Genomic DNA, 12,106 nt, shown 5'->3' on the forward strand with positions numbered 1-12,106 from the left:
GCAGGGGAGGGGCGGAGAGAGAGGGAGACACAGAATCCAAAGCAGGCTCCAGGCTCTGAGCCGTCAGCCCAGAGCCCGACGCGGGGCTCGAATTCACGAACTGCGAGATTGTGACCTGAGCCGAAGTCGGACGCTCAACCGACTGAGCCACCCAGGTGCCCCCCACCTTTTTTTTTTTTTTTTAATTCTTCATTTTTTCCACTTGGTGTGGTTTTTGAATCAGAAGACACTAGGATGTTAAACTGGACACCAGTTTCGGCTTTGTTCCAATGAGGAAATTGAAGCCCAGAACGGTTGAGGGACGTGCCCGAGGCCAGTCAACTCGTCTGTGGGCGAGCTGGGCCCAGGCTTCGCCACCTCATGCCTGTGGTGTTTTCTGGTGTTTCTACTGCCTGCCAAGAATAAGCACAAAGAGAGGTCAAGCAGTACTTGCCGAACGAGGGACTGGAGGCCCTGTAAAGTCCCGTTTCCTTTTATTCCTCTGAGGACTGTCTCCTTTAGGTTTCAAAGGGACGCTCCCGAGTGTGATATTCTAGAATTTGGTGGATGGGTCCACCTTCGCCTCCCCCCGCTCCCGACATCATCTGCCGTTCCCTGGAAAGACGTGGGTTGACTGGTTACTTTGTGTCTGGTAACCTACCGAGCTCTGGGGACACAAAGGAGGCTGCGTCCCTTCTCTGCTCTCAATCTAGCAGCTGGACAGTGGTCTCCACGAAGACGTTTAAGACCTCAGCATATTAGACGCCATCACAGAACCAGAGAGCAGGTATCCGAGCGAACAGGGCCTTTGGTTCCCACTGGCCCTGGTTCAGACACACTGAATCTTTGACATTATACTCCTTTTTGGAAAATAATCACTCACGTTTATTTTGGTGATACAGTTGCCAACAGGCTATAGATAAAGGGCACTTTGTTGCACACCGGGTGGCTGTGCCGAGCGCATAAAGGTTTTTTCCTTTTGCTTTGCAACCGGGGAGCATGGTGAACAGCATAGGAAGTGCTGACGGGGCCCTCGCAGGGGTTGGGGGATGGGGTAGAGCACTTTTCAACTCGGTGTCTGAGGAATCTGCATTTCTGGAAGGAGCTGGGTAGGCTGTGAGCCGGTTGTCTTCCACAGTGCGGTCGGCGTTGCTTTTCACACCACCAGGCCATCAGGCTGATTCCTCCCTTGCTACCCCCTGGCCCATCACACAAAGCCTCGTCCCAGACCAGCGCAGAATGTCCGCTCTCAGTTTCCCCTCCCTTGGGACAGGCTGGAGGAAGCTGCCGGGTACAAATCCACGCACCCAAGGTGTGCCATTGCTTCTCTTTGACATCCCGGTTTCCTTCCAAGCTTTCTGAAGGAAAAGGAAAGGTTCCAAAGCCCATCCGGGTTTACAAAAAAAGTATGGGGCGCCTGGGTGGCTCAGCCGGTTGAGCGTCCGACTTCGGCTCAGGTCACGATCTCGCGGTCCATGAGTTCGAGCCCCACGTCGGGCTCTGGGCTGACGGCTCAGAGCCTGGAGCCTGCTTCCAATTCTGTGTCTCCCTCTCTCTCTGCCCCTCCCCCGTTCATGCTCTGTCTCTCTCTGTCTCAAAAATAAATAAAACATTAAAAAAAAATTAAAAAAAAAAAAGTAGACGGCCTCCGAAAATTCCAAAGGGCTTGGTCGTAAGATAGCCTACTTTAGACGGCAGGGTCACCATATGTGTCCTGAAAGAAAAGATGGACGTGACACAAATGTATTGTGTACTCAGAATACTTAGACACCGTGCGTAGGATGCACAGATGAGCAAGGCATTCATGCACTCATTCATTCATTCATTCATTCACTCATTCAAGCAACATTCAGCCCCGTGTTCTTACTATGTGTCCGGCATTATGCTAGTCTCCGGGAATTTAAAAATAAGATGCTTCCTCCAGAATAGAGTGCTGGCAACCTAGTGAGGACACAGACGGGCAAATGGGTAACGGCAGAGCCCAGCCTCAGATTCTTTGAGGTAGGTGTGGGGTGTCACGGGGGCCTTTAGGAAGGAAATACCGCTGGTGGCAGGTCAGAAAGGCAAGCGCCAGAAGGAGACCAGGTGGATCTCCAACCTGGGCTGAAGTGAATATCCTCCTGTTCACCCGCCTCTTGAGCCTGGGGCCACGCTTGGGAATACTGCCCCCTCGTGGTAGGATATGCCCTGCACTTGGGAATACTGCCCCCTCGTGGTAGGATATGCCCTGCACTTGGGAATACTGCCCCCTCGTGGTAGGATATGCCCTGCACTTGGGAATACTGCCCCCTCGCGGTAGGATATGCCCTGCACTTGGGAATACTGCCCCCTTGTGGTAGGATATGCCCTGCACTTGGGAATACTGCCCCCTCGCGGTAGGATATGCCCTGCACTTGGGAATACTGCCCCCTCGTGGTAGGATACACCCCTGCACTTGGGAATACTGCCCCCTCGTGGTAGGATATGCCCTGCACTTGGGAATACTGCCCCCTCGTGGTAGGATATGCCCTGCACTTGGGAATACTGCCCCCTCGTGGTAGGATACGCCCCTGCACGTCAGAGCGCCAGGCGCCCCAAAGGGTTTCAAGTTTGCTACCCAGCGTTCCCGCTTGACTCCGTTCAGAGCTTCCCTGACAGCAGAATTGGGCGTTATCTTTGAGAAGTCAGTTTTCAAAGGCTTGAAGGGGACGGAGGGAGCAGCGGAAGCCATCGTTCTAGCGAGTGTCCGCTGGCCTGTTAAATGGACCAGGCAAGAACTAATCTGGTTCCACCTAGAGAACAAGTGCCTTCCTTTTCTCTTCGCTGGCACAGTTGGCCCGGACAAAAGCTCATTACAGCCCTTCCTGTTTCTTAAGGCTGCCTGTCTTCTAAGCACCGCCCCCTGTCGCGCTTTTCCACTTGGCTTCCAATTCCAGTTGGGTGCAAAGAAGTCGGAGGTCGTCTCCCCCTATTTGGATGCACCGGATGCTGTGTTTACCGTCGTTCTCCCTGAGCCCTACGCCTGAGAATTCCCAGGTCTCGTCTACATCTCTGCACGAGCTCAGGCCATCTCAGCAATTGGAGGGAGGGGTAATGCTGGACTGGGTAAAACAGGGAAAGGGCCGCTGTATGCGAAACCAAAAGGAGGTGGCGGCAGACTACCCCCAAATGTAGGTCGTGTGTCAGGAAATTTTGATTGCAAGAAGCAATGTTTTCTTAGATTATCTCAAGCAATTCATTCTTATGGCAGCGCTTCTGAAGTACCTGCTAGATATAAGGCACTGAGGTGCAGAAAATTTCTTGGCAGGGGCCACACAGCAAGAAAGGGACGGGAATCACCCAGAAGCTCCCGGTCACCAGGTTGGGCCTCGTAGAAAGTGGCAGATAGTCAGGATTCATGAGTGCTCCAGGGACTGGGGTGTCTGGTCTCCCCCAAGGCTCTAGAAATAAATTAAGCCTCTGGGGCGCCTGGGTGGCTCAGTCGGTTCAGCCTCCAACTTTGGCTCAGGTCACGATCTTGCGGTCTGTGAGTTCGAGCCCCGCATCGGGCTCTGTGCTGACAGCTCGGAGCCTGAAGCCTGCTTTGGATTCTGTGTCTCCCTCTCTCTCAGCCCCTCCCCTGCTCCTCTCTCTCTCTCTCTCTCTCTCTCTCAGAAGTAAATAAACATTAAAAAAAATTAGAAGTAAATTAAGCCTCTACCATTAAGGTGATTCCTTTGTTCCCTTTTTCTGTTCTCCCTGTTATCATATCTCTGTCCATCCTTACCCACCGTTTCTGCTGATCTATAACTACTTTCTCATATCTTCTGCTAATTCTGGGGTCTCAATGGCCCCCGCTACTTAACGGCCTCCACTTGCCTGCCATGCGTGGTGTCATTTCAGTTTCTCTACATGCCAACAAGTGACTCCTTCCTCCCTGTATCTCCAGTTTGGAGCCCGGAGCCACAGGACAGATTGACTCAGTTAAGCTGTGTGTTCCCCTTGGGGTAGAGCTTTCCCTCTAAGCCAGGACAGGCTGCTGGTCAGCCTTTGGGGCAGGAGAAAACGAAGGGGGTTTGTACGAGGAAGTCTAACCCAGGACTTCATATGTAGACTTTACTCCGAGCAGGGGCTATCCATTCTCCAGATGGAAAGGTCGGGGAAGAATTCTCAGGGAAGGGAGTTGACATGTGTGAAGTCCTAGTGAGATAGAGTTTGGAACAGCCAAAGAGCGTGAAGCTGTCTGATGTGGCAGGAGTGTGATTAGGAAGCCGAGATTAGGCTAGAGAGGGGCTGGGGGCTGGCGTCCCTGGCAGCAGGAGGGAGGAGGGACAGGTGAGGTGGGCAGGCATGATGGCCATCACTTTTTCACGGTCGTGCAATTTGCTGATGGCTCATCAGGGCCCGGGGTTGACAGCCTCCAGCCTGTGGATCCAAGTTCAGATGGCTGCCTGCTTTTGTAAGAACTAAGCACGATTTTTGTGTTTTTCAATTATTGAAAAAGCAGTCCAAAGAAGAATACTATCTCATGACATGTGCAATTCATATGCAATTCAAATTTCAGTGTTAATAAATAAAGTTTTATTGGAATTTACAACCGTTCCCATTGGCCCAGACTGGCCCAGTTGGGAACTGACCGTCTTAGTTCCGAGCAAATTGGGACGGTCGTCACCTGGAAGGCAGCCAGGCTCACTCATTTACGTCTTGTCTGTGGCTGCTTTCATGCTCCGATGACAAACTTGAGTAGTTATGACAGAGGCCATATGGTTCAAAAAGCCTAAGATATTTCTATCTGGCCATTTATAGAAAAAGTTTGCTGACCTCTGATCAAGACCAATGAAAACGTAGATCATTTATCTGATAAGGCAAGGGAATATGACTGATTGTTACTTTAATGAGCGTGTTGACTATGCCTATTTATTTTCTCCATCGGAAGCTGATTCATTTTTAAAACCTAAATTAGATTGTGTCACTCTCCCACTCGAGATCCTTCAATGGCTTCCCATCCTACTGGGAATAAGATCCCATGCCTCCCTCTCAGGCAGACCTCATCTTTTTCCTTCTCTTCCTCTGGCTCATTCCACACCATTCCTACCCCCTTGCTGTTCCCCAAATATGCCAAACGTAAACCTGCCTCAGGACCTTTGCACTTACTGGTCTTTGTATCCAGACCCTGTCTCCCAGATATATGCATACTTCGTTCCTTCACCTCATTCCTGTTTCAATTCAAAGTTGTTTTTTCAGCGAAGCCTGTGCCTTCAGCATAACACTCTTTCCTTCTTGACATTTCTTATTTACTTATGTTCTATGTCTCTACTAGAAGGTCTGGCACATGGGGACAGGGACCTCGCTCTATCCTTGCTCACAGAGCAGTGCTGATCACGTGGTGGGTTTGCGATAAATATTTGTCAGATAAATAAGTGGTTGGTGAAGTTACGAATCTTATGCGTGGGGGGGGGGGGCCTGGGTGGCTCAGCCGGTTAAGCGTCAGCTCTTGGTTTCGGCTCAGGTCATGATCCCACAGTCTGTGCGATCGAGACCCACATCCGCCTCTGCGCTGACGGCGTGGAGCCTGCTTGGGATTCTCTCTCTACTCTCTCTCTGCCCCTCCCCCACTCGTGCACGTGCATGCGCACGCGCGCACTCTCTCTCTCTTTCTCAGAATAAATAAACTTAAAAAAAAATCTTATGCGTGTCTCCAGGGCCATGTCCCCACTCATTGGATCATATTTCCACCAATCAATATTTTATTGTAGCCGATATTGGTCCTGTTACAATTCCATAGCTGCCTGTCTCTGGCATCCACTGGCCTCTTTTCCTGCCAAACACCTTGTATTTAACCATCTGCACATCTGCTCTGTGGATGTCTCGTGCCAGATGCCAACCTGAGATGCTGCCATTTCTCAGGCAGCGTCCTAAGGACGGATCCTGGGCCCAGCTGTGGAATCAGGGTGATTCTTCAACCTGTGAAGCCGACAAATGACAGTGTATGCATCGATGCCCTTGGCTAGGATGAGCTGTCATCTGATGGCCAAGAGCGTCGTCCTCCACCCTCGGAAAGCCCGAGGAGCTCTGATTTTAAGCCACGGGAGTTAACTGTGAGCCACGCTGTCTAGTCTGTTACAGGCCCCCCTGTGGGGCGCCCTCCGCTCTCCAGTACCTCGTGGTGATGGATGCTTGTGCTCTTAGTACTCAAGCTGGTGCCACTGGGATGCTCTCTGCTGCTGGAAGGTTCCTCCCTTCGGCCCTGTCCCCAGATTTCAGGGTCTTCTTTTCCAAGAAGCTCTCCTGCAAAGGCAGCGGCTGGCAGTCTCTTAGGCAAGGACAGAGGCCCCCACTCGGCTCAGCTCCCTCCGTGCCCTGGGGCCCGCTCTTAGGTTTGCCCTTTGTTGCCATTTCGATCACCTCCAGGTCAGAGTTCCGGGGCTCTCTGGGCCCAGCCCGGGGACTGCTGTGACTTACAGGCTGACTGACCCCACGGAACACCAGCTGGCTGAGCCAGAACTGCCAGGCACACGGGCACACGGGGGTGCCGTCCACATTCTCCCTGAGGCTGCGGGAGGGAAGCGCGCCCCCAGGGTCTCTCCAACCGCAGCCGCAGACATCTGGGCTGGAGAATTCTTTGTTACTGGCGACTGTCCTGAGCACCCTGGGACGTTTAACCGGATGCCTCGAGAATCCTCCCTGTTCTGACAAACCAAAAATGTCTCCAGACGCAGACAAATATCCCATGGGGACAACATCCCACGCCGTCGAGAACCACGGCCCTAAAGCAGCTGTCCTTCTCGGCTGGGAACTTCGGGACGAGAGGTAGGGAGGACACTAGGTTCAGAGGGGCTGCTGGCGAAGACCAATCTTGAAGTCAGTCCGATAACAGCAAATGGCCCACACGGCAAAGTATGTTTGCAGGGTGAGCAAGAGAGAAGCAAGGGCAGAGCTGGGCTGGGAGTCAGAGAACACGAGGAGGGATGCGACCGTGCGGGTGCGGGGAAGGGTCTCAGGGAGGGGTGGACAGAGGGCGGGTTTGAGCTTGGCAGGGACGTCTTCGGGTCACAAGGGACACACCGGGGCCTCTGTCTGCTCTGGCTTCGGCTGGGACCCCTCCCAGCTCCTCCTTACTGTTTTCGAGGCCCAACCTGCCTGAAGCCACCCCCCCCCCGCCCCCCACCCACCCTTCATGCAGGGACGATACTTACTGAGTCCCCACCCATGCCAGGCCCCGGGGATGTGGAGAGAAGACGTATTTCCGTCGTTAGGAGAATAGCAAATCAATGAAGCCATTGCACCCAAGGATAAGGAGATAGAGGTATCAGGGGCTCTGAGGGCATAGACGTGGGGCTCAAAGGAAGGCTTCCTGGAGGAGGTGACATGTAAGTGGAAACGGAGGTGTTTCAGACAAATGAGGAGGGAAGAGTCTTGGCATAGGTGTCTAGGGTGCTACCACCTAAAGGTCTTTTAAAAGGAAACCAATGTTCCGTTCTGCTCTCAACAGAGCCTGAAGAATAAAGCAAACCAGACAGCACTTGGGGCCTAGTGGGGCGGCAGAACCAGAAAAAGTCACAAAAGGGGGAGGCATAGGGACAAGAGAAACCACACCTCAGCTGTGACCCTTGACCTGTGGCATCAGCATCGCCTAAGACCTTGCCAAAAATGCACATTCTCTGGCCCAGCCCAGACCCCTTAAAGCAGAAACTCTGGGGGTGGGGCCCACAGCCTGTGTTTGAACACCGCCCCCCCCCCCCCCAACCACCAATGCCCGCCCAGGCCCTCGCAATTCTGCTGAATCCTGGAGCTACAGGCCTGGCCCACTGAGGCATTTATTAGTGTTTAATGAGACAGCAACGAGAATCAATCAACCAGTCCCTCTTGCCTCTGAAAAGAGAACAGCAGAATGTTCTCAACCTTGGCTGCACTTTAGAATCACCCTGAGGGTTTTTTTGAAAACCCCAGTGCTCAGGCCAAGTCCCAGAACAATGACACAGGAGTCTCTGAGGGGGACCCAGCCACGGACATTTCTAAAGCACGCTAGGTGACGCGAATGCACTGCCAAAATTGGGCACCGCTGTTGTAAGAGAAGGTATTAACGAGATCCTCTGCTTTGAATGACGGAAAACTTATTTTTAAATAGGAGAAACACACATAAAATGTATGTATCAGGTAACAAGCGAGAGAGACAAACTGGAACTTTCTTTTTCTCTCCTTTAATAACAAACTCAGGAGGCTGGGGCACCTGGGGCTCAGTCAGTTGATTTGGCTCGGGTCATGATCTCATGGTTCATGAGTTCAAGCCTTGTATCAGGCTTCGGATCCTCTCTCTCTCTCTCTCTCTCTCTCTGACCCTCCCCTGCCCCCTGTCTCTCTCTCTCAAAAATAAATAACATTTAGAAAAACAATCAGGAGGCAAAGAGCCTAGGACTGGGGCAGCGGCTCTACAATGTCTTTAGCAATTTGGGTTCTCTGGATGGCCATGCCTTCCTGTCCTCATGGTTACAAAGTGGTTGCTAGGGCTCCAGCTATCAACTTCATTCTCCAGGAAGGAAAACTTAAAGGCTGAAGGACAAAAAAGGGTAGCTGCTTGCTAACTCAATCCCCTTATTATTTCTTTTATTTTTAATTTTAATTCCAGTACAGTTAACATACTGTGTTGTATTAGTTTCAGGTGTACAATATAATGATTCAACAATTCTCTACGTTACTCAGTGCTCATCATAAGTATACTCTTAATTCCCTTCACCTATTTCACCCATTCCCCCCACACTTCCTCTCTGGTGACAATCAATATGTTCTCTATAGTTAAGAGTCTGTTTCTTGGTTTGTCTCTTTTTTTCTTTGCTTGGTTTTTCTGACTTATTTCACTTAGCTTCACCCATACTCTCTACCTCCATCCATAATATTACAAATGGCAAGATTTCATTCTTTTTCATGGCTGAGTAATATTCCATTGTGTGTGTGTGTGTGTGTGTGTGTGTGTGAACGTGGGGGCAGGGCACGCACTTTTAGCAAGTCTGGGGAGTCTGTTCCTGCTGAGCCCGTTCCGCAGGTGTCCCTGTGTCCAGGCTGGGTGCAGGGGGAGGGAATGGCACCACCAGCTCTTCTGTTCTTGGAGCGGTCCCCTCGAGGTGCCTGTGTCTCCAGCACATGCTCCGAGATTAGGAAACAAATCTCCTTTGTAAGTAAATCTCCTTCCGGAATACTCCGGGTGCTTTTCAAACCGCTGCTTCTATGCTGTGTCTCTGTAGGGCTGTTTGCGGTGCTGTCTCTTTAAGGGCGAGGACTCAGTTTCCTACCACCTCCAGCTCTCCCGGAGCTGCTGGGTTTTAAAATTCCTGGTGATAAGCCCTACTGCTCGTTAGGCTCCTCTGGTTTTCAAAGCCAAACGTTATGGGGATTCGTCTTCTCTGTGCTGGTTCCCCCTGGGCCTGGGCAGGAGGGGGTCTGCTCCTCTCCCCTCCCGGCGCCCATCACATCCCTCCCTCCTGTGGCTAGTCCCTCAAGTCTCTGCCCTTCCTAGCCTCTTCAGTGTGGCCTCTTCTGTACATTTGGCTGCGGAGAGTGTGTTCTCTTTGGGTCATTTTCTGGGTTATTGACACTGATGTGGATGTTCTGTCGGAGGGCTTAGGCTTTTCCTACTCAGCCATCTTCCCAGGGAGTCTAGCTTGATCCCCTTTCAAGAACATTCCCGGAAGCCCCTCCTACAGACTCCTGCCGAGATCTCATTGATCAGAGCTGCAGGAAGGGTACCAAAGGCAAAGTCCCCTCACCCGGACCCCAGTACGGCTAAGTGTGAGGACTGTCGGGCAGTCAGGCCCAGCACCCAGCTTTAGACAAAGTGAGAAAGGGGTGGCTCACAACTTTGGGAGAAGGCAGAGTGACGTTTGAATCGCCCACTCGCGTGCTGTGCACTTAGGACCGACTGCACAGCGTGTGTATCCATACGTGGTATAAATATAAACATATATTTACATGAACTGTGGCAATTCCCTCCAGCTGTTGTGCAGTAAAGATAAAAGGATAAAAATAGAACACACTAAGGTTCTTTGGGGAAACATCTCACAAGCTCCCTGGAAGATGTAATGCTGACGAATGGGGTGACCCATCCAGGGAGGTCTCTGAGTCTCACCCCCTGCGTGAAGGCAATAAACATACCTGAAGCACTGAGGCCAGTGACCTCAGAGGCCAGGTTGAGGGCAGTGACAGTGGGACCCCAGCAAAATGGAGAGATCAGCTAGGATGGTCTGGGGGTGGTCTCCTTTGTGAGTCTCCCCACCCCCCTCCCGCCCCACCCCCACCCCGCCCCTGCTTTGATATTCTTCTTAGAGGATCCTAGGGCTATGAGAAGCTAGGGCTTTAGGCTTCTCTTTGGGGAATATCACCCAAAACATCTGCCTGGAAGGCGGAGCGATGGATGAAGCTGAAGATCTGATCTCAGGGGGTGGTCCGGGGCTGAGCCACGGATGAGCGCCGCCAACTCACTGAACGTCCTCTCCATACTCAGCTATCATCTTGAGAAAGGAGGCATTCGGGTGCCGGAACGACTGTCCTCCCTCGCTGTCATCAAGCTGAAATGGCATAGTCTACACTGTCAAGAATTGACAGCTGTATACACATGGAGGATGGTGTTATTCTGCTTTCCTGTCGGGCTCCCATCTCTCCTCCACATCTCCGGGTCCACCACCCCTGGGGCCAAGCTTTCCAACAATCCATGGAAGGAGAGGGCAGAGGTGATTCTCCCAGGCAGTCTGTCTGCCTTGTCGCTTGAGACGCAACACATTTCACCCCAAAGGGGGACTTTCTGAACAAAGCAAGTGTTTCGTGACAGGTGAGCATTTGGTCCCCTGATCTCCAGCCACACAGGCGGCGCCTTACTGCGCAGAAGACGCTCTCTCACTTTTAGAAAGTGCTGCTTACATTGCTTGCCTACCACTTGTAGTTTGGTGGAACCGGAAATTTCAGAAAAATAAGCTTGAGTGTGGGCTGCTTCCCGGAATGTTCTCTACCCAAGTCACTGCCTTCCTTGTAGGGAATTCCGGACCTGGAGTGCCTCCTTGATGACTTTGCTGAGGGCGGCGGCACTCAGAGGTGTCCTCTTGGGTGTTGTACTGGTCACTTATGCTATCATATCTCAGGGAAAGTTGTAGGGTCGGGATGGTACTCCTGATAAGCTTTGGCCATAGCTACGTGCAACTCTGTGATACTGTGATTTAGCACAAGAAATATATATTTGGTCTTTGTCCCTGTGTCTGTCTCTGGTAGGCACAGAACTCCCCAAACCCTTGGAATTTCCGAAGAGAGGGGAGCCACCCTTGGCGTCTTTGGTTATTTTAATGAGGTAATTTTTGGAAAGCCCATAGGCGGTCTAAGGATGGGTGGTTTCCAGGGAAACAAGCCTTGTAAGTAAAGGGCTGGGACTTTCTGCCCCATCCTTTACCACCTTCTCCCCCCCTCCCGGGGGGTGGGGTGGGCGGTGTGTTTCGGGGAAGCTAGAGGTTGAATCAATCACCAACGGTCAATGATTTAATCAATCTTGCCTATGTGATGGAGCCTCCATAAAACCCCAAAATGATGGGGTTAGGAGAACTTCCAGGCTGGTGAACCTGTAGAAGGGCACCCAGGAGAGGGCATGGGGACTGCACACGCCCATCTCTCCATACATTGCTCTAAACGTCTCTTCCATCTGGCTGTTCCTAAGTTATATCCTTTTATAATAAACTGGCGATCCAGTAAGTAAAATGCTTCTTCGAGTTCAGGGAGCCGCTCTAGCAAATGAATGGAACCCGAGGCGGGGGTGAGGGCTTTGGGACCTCCAATCGACAGTCCGTCTTGTGGGGCTGAGCTCTTAACCTGTGGGATCCGATGCTGTCTCCGTGTAGATAAAGCCAGAATTTAGTTAAATAGTAGGACATCCAGCTGGTGTTGCCGAATTGCTTGCTGGTGTTGGAAAACACATTGAACCCTGAATATAAGCGAGGGGTCCCTGTGGGCCAGTCTCCTGAGTAGGGTTGCATCACATCCCGCCACCCAAAGTAACTGAAAGTGAGTCTAGAAATCCCCCTGCAAGGGCTACACCCCAGAAGAATTCAATCAGAAGGTCTGGGGGGGGGGGGGGGGGCGGTGGAACCTAGCGTCTATGTTTTCTGAAGCCCCTGATGCTGCAGTGCCCAGATAAAGC

The sequence above is a fragment of the Panthera leo genome, chromosome D3, assembly GCF_018350215.1.
Source record: "Panthera leo isolate Ple1 chromosome D3, P.leo_Ple1_pat1.1, whole genome shotgun sequence".
Lineage (NCBI taxonomy): Eukaryota > Metazoa > Chordata > Mammalia > Carnivora > Felidae > Panthera > Panthera leo.